The 16,775-nt window shown below is 46.8% G+C and overlaps 11 non-coding genes across 11 annotated transcripts; all 11 read right to left on the bottom strand.

The window, feature by feature from the left end:
* Nucleotides 1-848: 848 nt before the first annotated feature.
* LOC142685754 (U2 spliceosomal RNA) lies at nucleotides 849-1,039 on the bottom strand. The gene has a single exon (XR_012855203.1). It is a non-coding gene; the product is annotated as a U2 spliceosomal RNA (small nuclear RNA).
* Nucleotides 1,040-2,331: 1,292 nt separating this feature from the next.
* Nucleotides 2,332-2,522, bottom strand: LOC142685753 (U2 spliceosomal RNA). Its single transcript, XR_012855202.1, has one exon. It is a non-coding gene; the product is annotated as a U2 spliceosomal RNA (small nuclear RNA).
* Nucleotides 2,523-3,814: 1,292 nt separating this feature from the next.
* On the bottom strand, nucleotides 3,815-4,005 carry LOC142685752 (U2 spliceosomal RNA). Its single transcript, XR_012855201.1, has one exon. It is a non-coding gene; the product is annotated as a U2 spliceosomal RNA (small nuclear RNA).
* A 1,304-nt stretch (nucleotides 4,006-5,309) lies between these two features.
* LOC142685872 (U2 spliceosomal RNA) lies at nucleotides 5,310-5,498 on the bottom strand. Its single transcript, XR_012855309.1, has one exon. It is a non-coding gene; the product is annotated as a U2 spliceosomal RNA (small nuclear RNA).
* Nucleotides 5,499-6,770: 1,272 nt separating this feature from the next.
* On the bottom strand, nucleotides 6,771-6,961 carry LOC142685751 (U2 spliceosomal RNA). Its single transcript, XR_012855200.1, has one exon. It is a non-coding gene; the product is annotated as a U2 spliceosomal RNA (small nuclear RNA).
* Nucleotides 6,962-8,237: 1,276 nt separating this feature from the next.
* On the bottom strand, nucleotides 8,238-8,428 carry LOC142685750 (U2 spliceosomal RNA). Its single transcript, XR_012855199.1, has one exon. It is a non-coding gene; the product is annotated as a U2 spliceosomal RNA (small nuclear RNA).
* Nucleotides 8,429-9,728: 1,300 nt separating this feature from the next.
* LOC142685748 (U2 spliceosomal RNA) lies at nucleotides 9,729-9,919 on the bottom strand. Its single transcript, XR_012855198.1, has one exon. It is a non-coding gene; the product is annotated as a U2 spliceosomal RNA (small nuclear RNA).
* Nucleotides 9,920-11,207: 1,288 nt separating this feature from the next.
* Nucleotides 11,208-11,398, bottom strand: LOC142685747 (U2 spliceosomal RNA). The gene has a single exon (XR_012855197.1). It is a non-coding gene; the product is annotated as a U2 spliceosomal RNA (small nuclear RNA).
* A 1,281-nt stretch (nucleotides 11,399-12,679) lies between these two features.
* Nucleotides 12,680-12,870, bottom strand: LOC142685746 (U2 spliceosomal RNA). The gene has a single exon (XR_012855196.1). It is a non-coding gene; the product is annotated as a U2 spliceosomal RNA (small nuclear RNA).
* Nucleotides 12,871-14,142: 1,272 nt separating this feature from the next.
* On the bottom strand, nucleotides 14,143-14,333 carry LOC142685744 (U2 spliceosomal RNA). The gene has a single exon (XR_012855194.1). It is a non-coding gene; the product is annotated as a U2 spliceosomal RNA (small nuclear RNA).
* Nucleotides 14,334-15,625: 1,292 nt separating this feature from the next.
* Nucleotides 15,626-15,817, bottom strand: LOC142685877 (U2 spliceosomal RNA). The gene has a single exon (XR_012855311.1). It is a non-coding gene; the product is annotated as a U2 spliceosomal RNA (small nuclear RNA).
* Between the last annotated feature and the right edge of the window lie 958 nt (nucleotides 15,818-16,775).

The raw sequence follows: 16,775 nt of genomic DNA, 5'->3' as shown, positions 1-16,775 counted from the left end.
GCTCCACTATGACACGTGCAAAGTTCCGTCTGAACTTTATATAAGACGGTGAGGCTCAGTCAGTCACTCAGTGTTGCCTGAGAGGGCAACACTGCAACAGCCGGCCGCCAGGCTGTCTTTTTTTTGCACAGCTAGTTGCCTCCAGGAGGCCACAAGAGGGAGACAAGGGACTGCAAAATGGAAAATAGGCATCCACCAACTTTACAGACAACGTCTCCTTGCTCCTACAACCTCCATCCTTGCACAGTTTGTTATTCTTCTAGGTAACATAGTAACAAATCCAAATTGCTGCTCTCTTTGTAGGCAAGCAAGGCTTTGTTGCAACTGCAATTCTTACTTCTTCTTGAAATGTAGGGACGACAGTACATTCCATCACATCCATCTAGTGTACACAGGTAGGTCCATTGTGGCGGGCAGGCGAGCGGGCGGGCTGCTTTATTGGCTGTTTGCTGTTCCCCTACTCCACTCCACTATTTGACTGTTGTGCTGCATCAATCAATCAATCAATCAATCAATCAATCAATCAATCAATCAATCAATCAATCAATCAGTGGCTGGCTCAGGTGCAGCTCTTTAACTTACCTAAAAGGGAGGGCGGAGAGAAGACAAGGAAGGTGAATGAGGTGTTCCAATGTGAAATGCCGGAAACACAGAAACACAGACGACACACAACAAGAGGTGGCAATCTATTCATTAATTGCATTTAATCAATGAGCTCATTATCACTCATGCATTGTCCAACAGGTGTTGAAATAATGGGATTAAAAGGGGAGATCCCTTCAGAAAGACAGAAACAATAGCAAAGACAAAAAACACTTTTGGAATCTGCTTTTAGTCAACACATAAGGAAAGGGTGCACCGGTCCTGGAAATACTGCAATACCAGGTCAATGCGTGGAGTGGACAGAGCAAGCTCTATTTCCATCTCCCTGTTCTAAAAATCCATTTAATATATGGTCCCCAGATAGGGGACGTATCAGATATTAAACTGATAAGAACAGATACTACACTTGATCTTAGCCAAAAGGCCGAGAAGCGATAACCCGAACGGGCCGCGCGTTGCCCGAGCCTGCCCGATACTGCTGTTCAGCCCTTGCAGCGATTCAGCCTACTTCTAGGCAATTCCATGGGGCCCTGCAGGCTCACACACTCACAGCTACACGGGAGGTGAATAAAGGCCGGAGAGGAAGCCAGACAGGATTTGCTTCTTTTGCTTGCACCACAATGCAGTGCTGAAAGAGGAGGAATCTACATAAAAACGCCTTCCTGGCAACGCCCAAATGCCCTGCTGCCATGCAGATAAACACTGGCAGCGGCAGCAAGTGCATGCCCACAGCCACCCCTTGTTCCTTCACACCTTGTATCAGCTGTAATCCAGTCCAGTCCAGTGCTGCCTGCTGAGCAGCACTGACCAACACTGCCTGGGCCCAGGCTTTTATCTCTGAGGCCCCATTATGATGTCAGAAAGCTGGCTCTGGAATCCTGAGGGCTCCACTATGACACGTGCAAAGTTCCGTCTGAACTTTATATAAGACGGTGAGGCTCAGTCAGTCACTCAGTGTTGCCTGAGAGGGCAACACTGCAACAGCCGGCCGCCAGGCTGTCTTTTTTTTGCACAGCTAGTTGCCTCCAGGAGGCCACAAGAGGGAGACAAGGGACTGCAAAATGGAAAATAGGCATCCACCAACTTTACAGACAACTTCTCCTTGCTCCTACAACCTCCATCCTTGCACAGTTTGTTATTCTTCTAGGTAACATAGTAACAAATCCAAATTGCTGCTCTCTTTGTAGGCAAGCAAGGCTTTGTTGCAACTGCAATTCTTACTTCTTCTTGAAATGTAGGGACGACAGTACATTCCATCACATCCATCTAGTGTACACAGGTAGGTCCATTGTGGCGGGCAGGCGAGCGGGCGGGCTGCTTTATTGGCTGTTTGCTGTTCCCCTACTCCACTCCACTATTTGACTGTTGTGCTGCATCAATCAATCAATCAATCAATCAATCAATCAATCAATCAATCAATCAATCAATCAGTGGCTGGCTCAGGTGCAGCTCTTTAACTTACCTAAAAGGGAGGGCGGAGAGAAGACAAGGAAGGTGAATGAGGTGTTCCAATGTGAAATGCCGGAAACACAGAAACACAGACGACACACAACAAGAGGTGGCAATCTATTCATTAATTGCATTTAATCAATGAGCTCATTATCACTCATGCATTGTCCAACAGGTGTTGAAATAATGGGATTAAAAGGGGAGATCCCTTCAGAAAGACAGAAACAATAGCAAAGACAAAAAACACTTTTGGAATCTGCTTTTAGTCAACACATAAGGAAAGGGTGCACCGGTCCTGGAAATACTGCAATACCAGGTCAATGCGTGGAGTGGACAGAGCAAGCTCTATTTCCATCTCCCTGTTCTAAAAATCCATTTAATATATGGTCCCCAGATAGGGGACGTATCAGATATTAAACTGATAAGAACAGATACTACACTTGATCTTAGCCAAAAGGCCGAGAAGCGATAACCCGAACGGGCCGCGCGTTGCCCGAGCCTGCCCGATACTGCTGTTCAGCCCTTGCAGCGATTCAGCCTACTTCTAGGCAATTCCATGGGGCCCTGCAGGCTCACACACTCACAGCTACACGGGAGGTGAATAAAGGCCGGAGAGGAAGCCAGACAGGATTTGCTTCTTTTGCTTGCACCACAATGCAGTGCTGAAAGAGGAGGAATCTACATAAAAACGCCTTCCTGGCAACGCCCAAATGCCCTGCTGCCATGCAGATAAACACTGGCAGCGGCAGCAAGTGCATGCCCACAGCCACCCCTTGTTCCTTCACACCTTGTATCAGCTGTAATCCAGTCCAGTCCAGTGCTGCCTGCTGAGCAGCACTGACCAACACTGCCTGTGCCCAGGCTTTTATCTCTGAGGCCCCATTATGATGTCAGAAAGCTGGCTCTGGAATCCTGAGGGCTCCACTATGACACGTGCAAAGTTCCGTCTGAACTTTATATAAGACGGTGAGGCTCAGTCAGTCACTCAGTGTTGCCTGAGAGGGCAACACTGCAACAGCCGGCCGCCAGGCTGTCTTTTTTTTGCACAGCTAGTTGCCTCCAGGAGGCCACAAGAGGGAGACAAGGGACTGCAAAATGGAAAATAGGCATCCACCAACTTTACAGACAACTTCTCCTTGCTCCTACAACCTCCATCCTTGCACAGTTTGTTATTCTTCTAGGTAACATAGTAACAAATCCAAATTGCTGCTCTCTTTGTAGGCAAGCAAGGCTTTGTTGCAACTGCAATTCTTACTTCTTCTTGAAATGTAGGGACGACAGTACATTCCATCACATCCATCTAGTGTACACAGGTAGGTCCATTGTGGCGGGCAGGCGAGCGGGCGGGCTGCTTTATTGGCTGTTTGCTGTTCCCCTACTCCACTCCACTATTTGACTGTTGTGCTGCATCAATCAATCAATCAATCAATCAATCAATCAATCAATCAATCAATCAATCAATCAGTGGCTGGCTCAGGTGCAGCTCTTTAACTTACCTAAAAGGGAGGGCGGAGAGAAGACAAGGAAGGTGAATGAGGTGTTCCAATGTGAAATGCCGGAAACACAGAAACACAGACGACACACAACAAGAGGTGGCAATCTATTCATTAATTGCATTTAATCAATGAGCTCATTATCACTCATGCATTGTCCAACAGGTGTTGAAATAATGGGATTAAAAGGGGAGATCCCTTCAGAAAGACAGAAACAATAGCAAAGACAAAAAACACTTTTGGAATCTGCTTTTAGTCAACACATAAGGAAAGGGTGCACCGGTCCTGGAAATACTGCAATACCAGGTCAATGCGTGGAGTGGACAGAGCAAGCTCTATTTCCATCTCCCTGTTCTAAAAATCCATTTAATATATGGTCCCCAGATAGGGGACGTATCAGATATTAAACTGATAAGAACAGATACTACACTTGATCTTAGCCAAAAGGCCGAGAAGCGATAACCCGAACGGGCCGCGCGTTGCCCGAGCCTGCCCGATACTGCTGTTCAGCCCTTGCAGCGATTCAGCCTACTTCTAGGCAATTCCATGGGGCCCTGCAGGCTCACACACTCACAGCTACACGGGAGGTGAATAAAGGCCGGAGAGGAAGCCAGACAGGATTTGCTTCTTTTGCTTGCACCACAATGCAGTGCTGAAAGAGGAGGAATCTACATAAAAACGCCTTCCTGGCAACGCCCAAATGCCCTGCTGTCATGCAGATAAACACTGGCAGCGGCAGCTAGTGCATGCCCACAGCCACCCCTTGTTCCTTCACACCTTGTATCAGCTGTAATCCAGTCCAGTCCAGTGCTGCCTGCTGAGCAGCACTGACCAACACTGCCTGGGCCCAGGCTTTTATCTCTGAGGCCCCATTATGATGTCAGAAAGCTGGCTCTGGAATCCTGAGGGCTCCACTATGACACGTGCAAAGTTCCGTCTGAACTTTATATAAGACGGTGAGGCTCAGTCAGTCACTCAGTGTTGCCTGAGAGGGCAACACTGCAACAGCCGGCCGCCAGGCTGTCTTTTTTTTGCACAGCTAGTTGCCTCCAGGAGGCCACAAGAGGGAGACAAGGGACTGCAAAATGGAAAATAGGCATCCACCAACTTTACAGACAACTTCTCCTTGCTCCTACAACCTCCATCCTTGCACAGTTTGTTATTCTTCTAGGTAACATAGTAACAAATCCAAATTGCTGCTCTCTTTGTAGGCAAGCAAGGCTTTGTTGCAACTGCAATTCTTACTTCTTCTTGAAATGTAGGGACGACAGTACATTCCATCACATCCATCTAGTGTACACAGGTAGGTCCATTGTGGCGGGCAGGCGAGCGGGCGGGCTGCTTTATTGGCTGTTTGCTGTTCCCCTACTCCACTCCACTATTTGACTGTTGTGCTGCATCAATCAATCAATCAATCAATCAATCAATCAATCAATCAATCAATCAATCAATCAATCAATCAATCAGTGGCTGGCTCAGGTGCAGCTCTTTAACTTACCTAAAAGGGAGGGCGGAGAGAAGACAAGGAAGGTGAATGAGGTGTTCCAATGTGAAATGCCGGAAACACAGAAACACAGACGACACACAACAAGAGGTGGCAATCTATTCATTAATTGCATTTAATCAATGAGCTCATTATCACTCATGCATTGTCCAACAGGTGTTGAAATAATGGGATTAAAAGGGGAGATCCCTTCAGAAAGACAGAAACAATAGCAAAGACAAAAAACACTTTTGGAATCTGCTTTTAGTCAACACATAAGGAAAGGGTGCACCGGTCCTGGAAATACTGCAATACCAGGTCAATGCGTGGAGTGGACAGAGCAAGCTCTATTTCCATCCCTGTTCTAAAAATCCATTTAATATATGGTCCCCAGATAGGGGACGTATCAGATATTAAACTGATAAGAACAGATACTACACTTGATCTTAGCCAAAAGGCCGAGAAGCGATAACCCGAACGGGCCGCGCGTTGCCCGAGCCTGCCCGATACTGCTGTTCAGCCCTTGCAGCGATTCAGCCTACTTCTAGGCAATTCCATGGGGCCCTGCAGGCTCACACACTCACAGCTACACGGGAGGTGAATAAAGGCCGGAGAGGAAGCCAGACAGGATTTGCTTCTTTTGCTTGCACCACAATGCAGTGCTGAAAGAGGAGGAATCTACATAAAAACGCCTTCCTGGCAACGCCCAAATGCCCTGCTGCCATGCAGATAAACACTGGCAGCGGCAGCAAGTGCATGCCCACAGCCACCCCTTGTTCCTTCACACCTTGTATCAGCTGTAATCCAGTCCAGTCCAGTGCTGCCTGCTGAGCAGCACTGACCAACACTGCCTGGGCCCAGGCTTTTATCTCTGAGGCCCCATTATGATGTCAGAAAGCTGGCTCTGGAATCCTGAGGGCTCCACTATGACACGTGCAAAGTTCCGTCTGAACTTTATATAAGACGGTGAGGCTCAGTCAGTCACTCAGTGTTGCCTGAGAGGGCAACACTGCAACAGCCGGCCGCCAGGCTGTCTTTTTTTTGCACAGCTAGTTGCCTCCAGGAGGCCACAAGAGGGAGACAAGGGACTGCAAAATGGAAAATAGGCATCCACCAACTTTACAGACAACTTCTCCTTGCTCCTACAACCTCCATCCTTGCACAGTTTGTTATTCTTCTAGGTAACATAGTAACAAATCCAAATTGCTGCTCTCTTTGTAGGCAAGCAAGGCTTTGTTGCAACTGCAATTCTTACTTCTTCTTGAAATGTAGGGACGACAGTACATTCCATCACATCCATCTAGTGTACACAGGTAGGTCCATTGTGGCGGGCAGGCGAGCGGGCGGGCTGCTTTATTGGCTGTTTGCTGTTCCCCTACTCCACTCCACTATTTGACTGTTGTGCTGCATCAATCAATCAATCAATCAATCAATCAATCAATCAGTGGCTGGCTCAGGTGCAGCTCTTTAACTTACCTAAAAGGGAGGGCGGAGAGAAGACAAGGAAGGTGAATGAGGTGTTCCAATGTGAAATGCCGGAAACACAGAAACACAGACGACACACAACAAGAGGTGGCAATCTATTCATTAATTGCATTTAATCAATGAGCTCATTATCACTCATGCATTGTCCAACAGGTGTTGAAATAATGGGATTAAAAGGGGAGATCCCTTCAGAAAGACAGAAACAATAGCAAAGACAAAAAACACTTTTGGAATCTGCTTTTAGTCAACACATAAGGAAAGGGTGCACCGGTCCTGGAAATACTGCAATACCAGGTCAATGCGTGGAGTGGACAGAGCAAGCTCTATTTCCATCTCCCTGTTCTAAAAATCCATTTAATATATGGTCCCCAGATAGGGGACGTATCAGATATTAAACTGATAAGAACAGATACTACACTTGATCTTAGCCAAAAGGCCGAGAAGCGATAACCCGAACGGGCCGCGCGTTGCCCGAGCCTGCCCGATACTGCTGTTCAGCCCTTGCAGCGATTCAGCCTACTTCTAGGCAATTCCATGGGGCCCTGCAGGCTCACACACTCACAGCTACACGGGAGGTGAATAAAGGCCGGAGAGGAAGCCAGACAGGATTTGCTTCTTTTGCTTGCACCACAATGCAGTGCTGAAAGAGGAGGAATCTACATAAAAACGCCTTCCTGGCAACGCCCAAATGCCCTGCTGCCATGCAGATAAACACTGGCAGCGGCAGCAAGTGCATGCCCACAGCCACCCCTTGTTCCTTCACACCTTGTATCAGCTGTAATCCAGTCCAGTCCAGTGCTGCCTGCTGAGCAGCACTGACCAACACTGCCTGGGCCCAGGCTTTTATCTCTGAGGCCCCATTATGATGTCAGAAAGCTGGCTCTGGAATCCTGAGGGCTCCACTATGACACGTGCAAAGTTCCGTCTGAACTTTATATAAGACGGTGAGGCTCAGTCAGTCACTCAGTGTTGCCTGAGAGGGCAACACTGCAACAGCCGGCCGCCAGGCTGTCTTTTTTTTGCACAGCTAGTTGCCTCCAGGAGGCCACAAGAGGGAGACAAGGGACTGCAAAATGGAAAATAGGCATCCACCAACTTTACAGACAACTTCTCCTTGCTCCTACAACCTCCATCCTTGCACAGTTTGTTATTCTTCTAGGTAACATAGTAACAAATCCAAATTGCTGCTCTCTTTGTAGGCAAGCAAGGCTTTGTTGCAACTGCAATTCTTACTTCTTCTTGAAATGTAGGGACGACAGTACATTCCATCACATCCATCTAGTGTACACAGGTAGGTCCATTGTGGCGGGCAGGCGAGCGGGCGGGCTGCTTTATTGGCTGTTTGCTGTTCCCCTACTCCACTCCACTATTTGACTGTTGTGCTGCATCAATCAATCAATCAATCAATCAATCAATCAATCAATCAGTGGCTGGCTCAGGTGCAGCTCTTTAACTTACCTAAAAGGGAGGGCGGAGAGAAGACAAGGAAGGTGAATGAGGTGTTCCAATGTGAAATGCCGGAAACACAGAAACACAGACGACACACAACAAGAGGTGGCAATCTATTCATTAATTGCATTTAATCAATGAGCTCATTATCACTCATGCATTGTCCAACAGGTGTTGAAATAATGGGATTAAAAGGGGAGATCCCTTCAGAAAGACAGAAACAATAGCAAAGACAAAAAACACTTTTGGAATCTGCTTTTAGTCAACACATAAGGAAAGGGTGCACCGGTCCTGGAAATACTGCAATACCAGGTCAATGCGTGGAGTGGACAGAGCAAGCTCTATTTCCATCTCCCTGTTCTAAAAATCCATTTAATATATGGTCCCCAGATAGGGGACGTATCAGATATTAAACTGATAAGAACAGATACTACACTTGATCTTAGCCAAAAGGCCGAGAAGCGATAACCCGAACGGGCCGCGCGTTGCCCGAGCCTGCCCGATACTGCTGTTCAGCCCTTGCAGCGATTCAGCCTACTTCTAGGCAATTCCATGGGGCCCTGCAGGCTCACACACTCACAGCTACACGGGAGGTGAATAAAGGCCGGAGAGGAAGCCAGACAGGATTTGCTTCTTTTGCTTGCACCACAATGCAGTGCTGAAAGAGGAGGAATCTACATAAAAACGCCTTCCTGGCAACGCCCAAATGCCCTGCTGCCATGCAGATAAACACTGGCAGCGGCAGCAAGTGCATGCCCACAGCCACCCCTTGTTCCTTCACACCTTGTATCAGCTGTAATCCAGTCCAGTCCAGTGCTGCCTGCTGAGCAGCACTGACCAACACTGCCTGGGCCCAGGCTTTTATCTCTGAGGCCCCATTATTATGTCAGAAAGCTGGCTCTGGAATCCTGAGGGCTCCACTATGACACGTGCAAAGTTCCGTCTGAACTTTATATAAGACGGTGAGGCTCAGTCAGTCACTCAGTGTTGCCTGAGAGGGCAACACTGCAACAGCCGGCCGCCAGGCTGTCTTTTTTTTGCACAGCTAGTTGCCTCCAGGAGGCCACAAGAGGGAGACAAGGGACTGCAAAATGGAAAATAGGCATCCACCAACTTTACAGACAACTTCTCCTTGCTCCTACAACCTCCATCCTTGCACAGTTTGTTATTCTTCTAGGTAACATAGTAACAAATCCAAATTGCTGCTCTCTTTGTAGGCAAGCAAGGCTTTGTTGCAACTGCAATTCTTACTTCTTCTTGAAATGTAGGGACGACAGTACATTCCATCACATCCATCTAGTGTACACAGGTAGGTCCATTGTGGCGGGCAGGCGAGCGGGCGGGCTGCTTTATTGGCTGTTTGCTGTTCCCCTACTCCACTCCACTATTTGACTGTTGTGCTGCATCAATCAATCAATCAATCAATCAATCAATCAATCAATCAATCAATCAATCAATCAATCAATCAGTGGCTGGCTCAGGTGCAGCTCTTTAACTTACCTAAAAGGGAGGGCGGAGAGAAGACAAGGAAGGTGAATGAGGTGTTCCAATGTGAAATGCCGGAAACACAGAAACACAGACGACACACAACAAGAGGTGGCAATCTATTCATTAATTGCATTTAATCAATGAGCTCATTATCACTCATGCATTGTCCAACAGGTGTTGAAATAATGGGATTAAAAGGGGAGATCCCTTCAGAAAGACAGAAACAATAGCAAAGACAAAAAACACTTTTGGAATCTGCTTTTAGTCAACACATAAGGAAAGGGTGCACCGGTCCTGGAAATACTGCAATACCAGGTCAATGCGTGGAGTGGACAGAGCAAGCTCTATTTCCATCTCCCTGTTCTAAAAATCCATTTAATATATGGTCCCCAGATAGGGGACGTATCAGATATTAAACTGATAAGAACAGATACTACACTTGATCTTAGCCAAAAGGCCGAGAAGCGATAACCCGAACGGGCCGCGCGTTGCCCGAGCCTGCCCGATACTGCTGTTCAGCCCTTGCAGCGATTCAGCCTACTTCTAGGCAATTCCATGGGGCCCTGCAGGCTCACACACTCACAGCTACACGGGAGGTGAATAAAGGCCGGAGAGGAAGCCAGACAGGATTTGCTTCTTTTGCTTGCACCACAATGCAGTGCTGAAAGAGGAGGAATCTACATAAAAACGCCTTCCTGGCAACGCCCAAATGCCCTGCTGCCATGCAGATAAACACTGGCAGCGGCAGCAAGTGCATGCCCACAGCCACCCCTTGTTCCTTCACACCTTGTATCAGCTGTAATCCAGTCCAGTCCAGTGCTGCCTGCTGAGCAGCACTGACCAACACTGCCTGGGCCCAGGCTTTTATCTCTGAGGCCCCATTATGATGTCAGAAAGCTGGCTCTGGAATCCTGAGGGCTCCACTATGACACGTGCAAAGTTCCGTCTGAACTTTATATAAGACGGTGAGGCTCAGTCAGTCACTCAGTGTTGCCTGAGAGGGCAACACTGCAACAGCCGGCCGCCAGGCTGTCTTTTTTTTGCACAGCTAGTTGCCTCCAGGAGGCCACAAGAGGGAGGCAAGGGACTGCAAAATGGAAAATAGGCATCCACCAACTTTACAGACAACTTCTCCTTGCTCCTACAACCTCCATCCTTGCACAGTTTGTTATTCTTCTAGGTAACATAGTAACAAATCCAAATTGCTGCTCTCTTTGTAGGCAAGCAAGGCTTTGTTGCAACTGCAATTCTTACTTCTTCTTGAAATGTAGGGACGACAGTACATTCCATCACATCCATCTAGTGTACACAGGTAGGTCCATTGTGGCGGGCAGGCGAGCGGGCGGGCTGCTTTATTGGCTGTTTGCTGTTCCCCTACTCCACTCCACTATTTGACTGTTGTGCTGCATCAATCAATCAATCAATCAATCAATCAATCAATCAATCAATCAATCAATCAGTGGCTGGCTCAGGTGCAGCTCTTTAACTTACCTAAAAGGGAGGGCGGAGAGAAGACAAGGAAGGTGAATGAGGTGTTCCAATGTGAAATGCCGGAAACACAGAAACACAGACGACACACAACAAGAGGTGGCAATCTATTCATTAATTGCATTTAATCAATGAGCTCATTATCACTCATGCATTGTCCAACAGGTGTTGAAATAATGGGATTAAAAGGGGAGATCCCTTCAGAAAGACAGAAACAATAGCAAAGACAAAAAACACTTTTGGAATCTGCTTTTAGTCAACACATAAGGAAAGGGTGCACCGGTCCTGGAAATACTGCAATACCAGGTCAATGCGTGGAGTGGACAGAGCAAGCTCTATTTCCATCTCCCTGTTCTAAAAATCCATTTAATATATGGTCCCCAGATAGGGGACGTATCAGATATTAAACTGATAAGAACAGATACTACACTTGATCTTAGCCAAAAGGCCGAGAAGCGATAACCCGAACGGGCCGCGCGTTGCCCGAGCCTGCCCGATACTGCTGTTCAGCCCTTGCAGCGATTCAGCCTACTTCTAGGCAATTCCATGGGGCCCTGCAGGCTCACACACTCACAGCTACACGGGAGGTGAATAAAGGCCGGAGAGGAAGCCAGACAGGATTTGCTTCTTTTGCTTGCACCACAATGCAGTGCTGAAAGAGGAGGAATCTACATAAAAACGCCTTCCTGGCAACGCCCAAATGCCCTGCTGCCATGCAGATAAACACTGGCAGCGGCAGCAAGTGCATGCCCACAGCCACCCCTTGTTCCTTCACACCTTGTATCAGCTGTAATCCAGTCCAGTCCAGTGCTGCCTGCTGAGCAGCACTGACCAACACTGCCTGGGCCCAGGCTTTTATCTCTGAGGCCCCATTATGATGTCAGAAAGCTGGCTCTGGAATCCTGAGGGCTCCACTATGACACGTGCAAAGTTCCGTCTGAACTTTATATAAGACGGTGAGGCTCAGTCAGTCACTCAGTGTTGCCTGAGAGGGCAACACTGCAACAGCCGGCCGCCAGGCTGTCTTTTTTTTTGCACAGCTAGTTGCCTCCAGGAGGCCACAAGAGGGAGACAAGGGACTGCAAAATGGAAAATAGGCATCCACCAACTTTACAGACAACTTCTCCTTGCTCCTACAACCTCCATCCTTGCACAGTTTGTTATTCTTCTAGGTAACATAGTAACAAATCCAAATTGCTGCTCTCTTTGTAGGCAAGCAAGGCTTTGTTGCAACTGCAATTCTTACTTCTTCTTGAAATGTAGGGACGACAGTACATTCCATCACATCCATCTAGTGTACACAGGTAGGTCCATTGTGGCGGGCAGGCGAGCGGGCGGGCTGCTTTATTGGCTGTTTGCTGTTCCCCTACTCCACTCCACTATTTGACTGTTGTGCTGCATCAATCAATCAATCAATCAATCAATCAATCAATCAATCAATCAGTGGCTGGCTCAGGTGCAGCTCTTTAACTTACCTAAAAGGGAGGGCGGAGAGAAGACAAGGAAGGTGAATGAGGTGTTCCAATGTGAAATGCCGGAAACACAGAAACACAGACGACACACAACAAGAGGTGGCAATCTATTCATTAATTGCATTTAATCAATGAGCTCATTATCACTCATGCATTGTCCAACAGGTGTTGAAATAATGGGATTAAAAGGGGAGATCCCTTCAGAAAGACAGAAACAATAGCAAAGACAAAAAACACTTTTGGAATCTGCTTTTAGTCAACACATAAGGAAAGGGTGCACCGGTCCTGGAAATACTGCAATACCAGGTCAATGCGTGGAGTGGACAGAGCAAGCTCTATTTCCATCTCCCTGTTCTAAAAATCCATTTAATATATGGTCCCCAGATAGGGGACGTATCAGATATTAAACTGATAAGAACAGATACTACACTTGATCTTAGCCAAAAGGCCGAGAAGCGATAACCCGAACGGGCCGCGCGTTGCCCGAGCCTGCCCGATACTGCTGTTCAGCCCTTGCAGCGATTCAGCCTACTTCTAGGCAATTCCATGGGGCCCTGCAGGCTCACACACTCACAGCTACACGGGAGGTGAATAAAGGCCGGAGAGGAAGCCAGACAGGATTTGCTTCTTTTGCTTGCACCACAATGCAGTGCTGAAAGAGGAGGAATCTACATAAAAACGCCTTCCTGGCAACGCCCAAATGCCCTGCTGCCATGCAGATAAACACTGGCAGCGGCAGCAAGTGCATGCCCACAGCCACCCCTTGTTCCTTCACACCTTGTATCAGCTGTAATCCAGTCCAGTCCAGTGCTGCCTGCTGAGCAGCACTGACCAACACTGCCTGGGCCCAGGCTTTTATCTCTGAGGCCCCATTATGATGTCAGAAAGCTGGCTCTGGAATCCTGAGGGCTCCACTATGACACGTGCAAAGTTCCGTCTGAACTTTATATAAGACGGTGAGGCTCAGTCAGTCACTCAGTGTTGCCTGAGAGGGCAACACTGCAACAGCCGGCCGCCAGGCTGTCTTTTTTTTGCACAGCTAGTTGCCTCCAGTAGGCCACAAGAGGGAGACAAGGGACTGCAAAATGGAAAATAGGCATCCACCAACTTTACAGACAACTTCTCCTTGCTCCTACAACCTCCATCCTTGCACAGTTTGTTATTCTTCTAGGTAACATAGTAACAAATCCAAATTGCTGCTCTCTTTGTAGGCAAGCAAGGCTTTGTTGCAACTGCAATTCTTACTTCTTCTTGAAATGTAGGGACGACAGTACATTCCATCACATCCATCTAGTGTACACAGGTAGGTCCATTGTGGCGGGCAGGCGAGCGGGCGGGCTGCTTTATTGGCTGTTTGCTGTTCCCCTACTCCACTCCACTATTTGACTGTTGTGCTGCATCAATCAATCAATCAATCAATCAATCAATCAATCAGTGGCTGGCTCAGGTGCAGCTCTTTAACTTACCTAAAAGGGAGGGCGGAGAGAAGACAAGGAAGGTGAATGAGGTGTTCCAATGTGAAATGCCGGAAACACAGAAACACAGACGACACACAACAAGAGGTGGCAATCTATTCATTAATTGCATTTAATCAATGAGCTCATTATCACTCATGCATTGTCCAACAGGTGTTGAAATAATGGGATTAAAAGGGGAGATCCCTTCAGAAAGACAGAAAAAATAGCAAAGACAAAAAACACTTTTGGAATCTGCTTTTAGTCAACACATAAGGAAAGGGTGCACCGGTCCTGGAAATACTGCAATACCAGGTCAATGCGTGGAGTGGACAGAGCAAGCTCTATTTCCATCTCCCTGTTCTAAAAATCCATTTAATATATGGTCCCCAGATAGGGGACGTATCAGATATTAAACTGATAAGAACAGATACTACACTTGATCTTAGCCAAAAGGCCGAGAAGCGATAACCCGAACGGGCCGCGCGTTGCCCGAGCCTGCCCGATACTGCTGTTCAGCCCTTGCAGCGATTCAGCCTACTTCTAGGCAATTCCATGGGGCCCTGCAGGCTCACACACTCACAGCTACACGGGAGGTGAATAAAGGCCGGAGAGGAAGCCAGACAGGATTTGCTTCTTTTGCTTGCACCACAATGCAGTGCTGAAAGAGGAGGAATCTACATAAAAACGCCTTCCTGGCAACGCCCAAATGCCCTGCTGCCATGCAGATAAACACTGGCAGCGGCAGCAAGTGCATGCCCACAGCCACCCCTTGTTCCTTCACACCTTGTATCAGCTGTAATCCAGTCCAGTCCAGTGCTGCCTGCTGAGCAGCACTGACCAACACTGCCTGGGCCCAGGCTTTTATCTCTGAGGCCCCATTATGATGTCAGAAAGCTGGCTCTGGAATCCTGAGGGCTCCACTATGACACGTGCAAAGTTCCGTCTGAACTTTATATAAGACGGTGAGGCTCAGTCAGTCACTCAGTGTTGCCTGAGAGGGCAACACTGCAACAGCCGGCCGCCAGGCTGTCTTTTTTTTGCACAGCTAGTTGCCTCCAGGAGGCCACAAGAGGGAGACAAGGGACTGCAAAATGGAAAATAGGCATCCACCAACTTTACAGACAACTTCTCCTTGCTCCTACAACCTCCATCCTTGCACAGTTTGTTATTCTTCTAGGTAACATAGTAACAAATCCAAATTGCTGCTCTCTTTGTAGGCAAGCAAGGCTTTGTTGCAACTGCAATTCTTACTTCTTCTTGAAATGTAGGGACGACAGTACATTCCATCACATCCATCTAGTGTACACAGGTAGGTCCATTGTGGCGGGCAGGCGAGCGGGCGGGCTGCTTTATTGGCTGTTTGCTGTTCCCCTACTCCACTCCACTATTTGACTGTTGTGCTGCATCAATCAATCAATCAATCAATCAATCAATCAATCAATCAATCAATCAATCAGTGGCTGGCTCAGGTGCAGCTCTTTAACTTACCTAAAAGGGAGGGCGGAGAGAAGACAAGGAAGGTGAATGAGGTGTTCCAATGTGAAATGCCGGAAACACAGAAACACAGACGACACACAACAAGAGGTGGCAATCTATTCATTAATTGCATGCATTTAATCAATGAGCTCATTATCACTCATGCATTGTCCAACAGGTGTTGAAATAATGGGATTAAAAGGGGAGATCCCTTCAGAAAGACAGAAACAATAGCAAAGACAAAAAACACTTTTGGAATCTGCTTTTAGTCAACACATAAGGAAAGGGTGCACCGGTCCTGGAAATACTGCAATACCAGGTCAATGCGTGGAGTGGACAGAGCAAGCTCTATTTCCATCTCCCTGTTCTAAAAATCCATTTAATATATGGTCCCCAGATAGGGGACGTATCAGATATTAAATGATGTAGAGGAAGAGTGATCCAGCGCTGATGTTAGTTTAAAAGGGAAATGAGAGTCCCATGTTTATTGGAAAAAATTTTAGTAAAAATAGGACGGGAGACGCAGTCCCAAAGTGCAAGTAGTTAGGGTATATGCCCCAAGCCTACGCGTTTCAAACGCGGTCTGCGTTCTTAATCATGGCAAGAAAGATAATGACCGTGTGTCTGGGGCTCTCTTGTATGCTGAGTGATCAGCTGTAAGAGCCAATATGCAAATGACGATGATTAGCGGAAATAGTCAGTCAAGGGGTAGCTGACACCCAGCGGGCAAGAAAGTAAATATATCGTAAAATCTAATCGATATAATGATAATATGTGTACATCAAGTGTACAGTGTTCTTCAAAAGCGATTCTAGGATATAATATATAGATGTAACAACTTATGTATAGAAGGTGATAAATGAGCCCGTTAATTAATGGTAAGCTCATACAAAAGAGACTGAGACACCAGGTCGTACATATACTTGTACATACATGAAAAGCAAACATGGCATGTTGACATATCAAAGAATTAAAAATATTTGTATATGAATAAGGTTAAAAAAGAATTGAAGAAAACAGAACAAATTAAATATTTGTATAGTACAGTATTCATAATTCATCTATAATCGTAAGATTTATAAGTATCATAACAAATCACTAAATCTGGAATTGAGTTTTATAAGTATTTTGTCGTAACAAATGTCTAAATCTAATGTCCTCAACGAATGATAAATATTGTTTCCCCCCCCCCCTCTCCTTTACCCCGGGATAGCCTATGTTAATCCATTAATATAGTTTCTTCTATGAATATGTTGGATATAGTTGTATATGGTATTAATATTATTACATATAGAGCAAGTACTTGATAAGTATCCAAAAGGATAATAGATCTCATGTAAAATAAAGAGACTTCACAACCCCTAAGAAACCTTCGCTGGATCCGGAACTAAACGACAACCGCAAGGCAAAAGCATTGGTCTATATATATACT

The sequence above is a fragment of the Rhinoderma darwinii genome, assembly GCF_050947455.1.
Source record: "Rhinoderma darwinii isolate aRhiDar2 chromosome 5 unlocalized genomic scaffold, aRhiDar2.hap1 SUPER_5_unloc_15, whole genome shotgun sequence".
Classification (NCBI taxonomy): domain Eukaryota; kingdom Metazoa; phylum Chordata; class Amphibia; order Anura; family Rhinodermatidae; genus Rhinoderma; species Rhinoderma darwinii.
The sequence above is the reverse complement of the archived record's forward strand: the minus strand, read 5'-3'. Positions and strand labels throughout refer to the sequence as shown.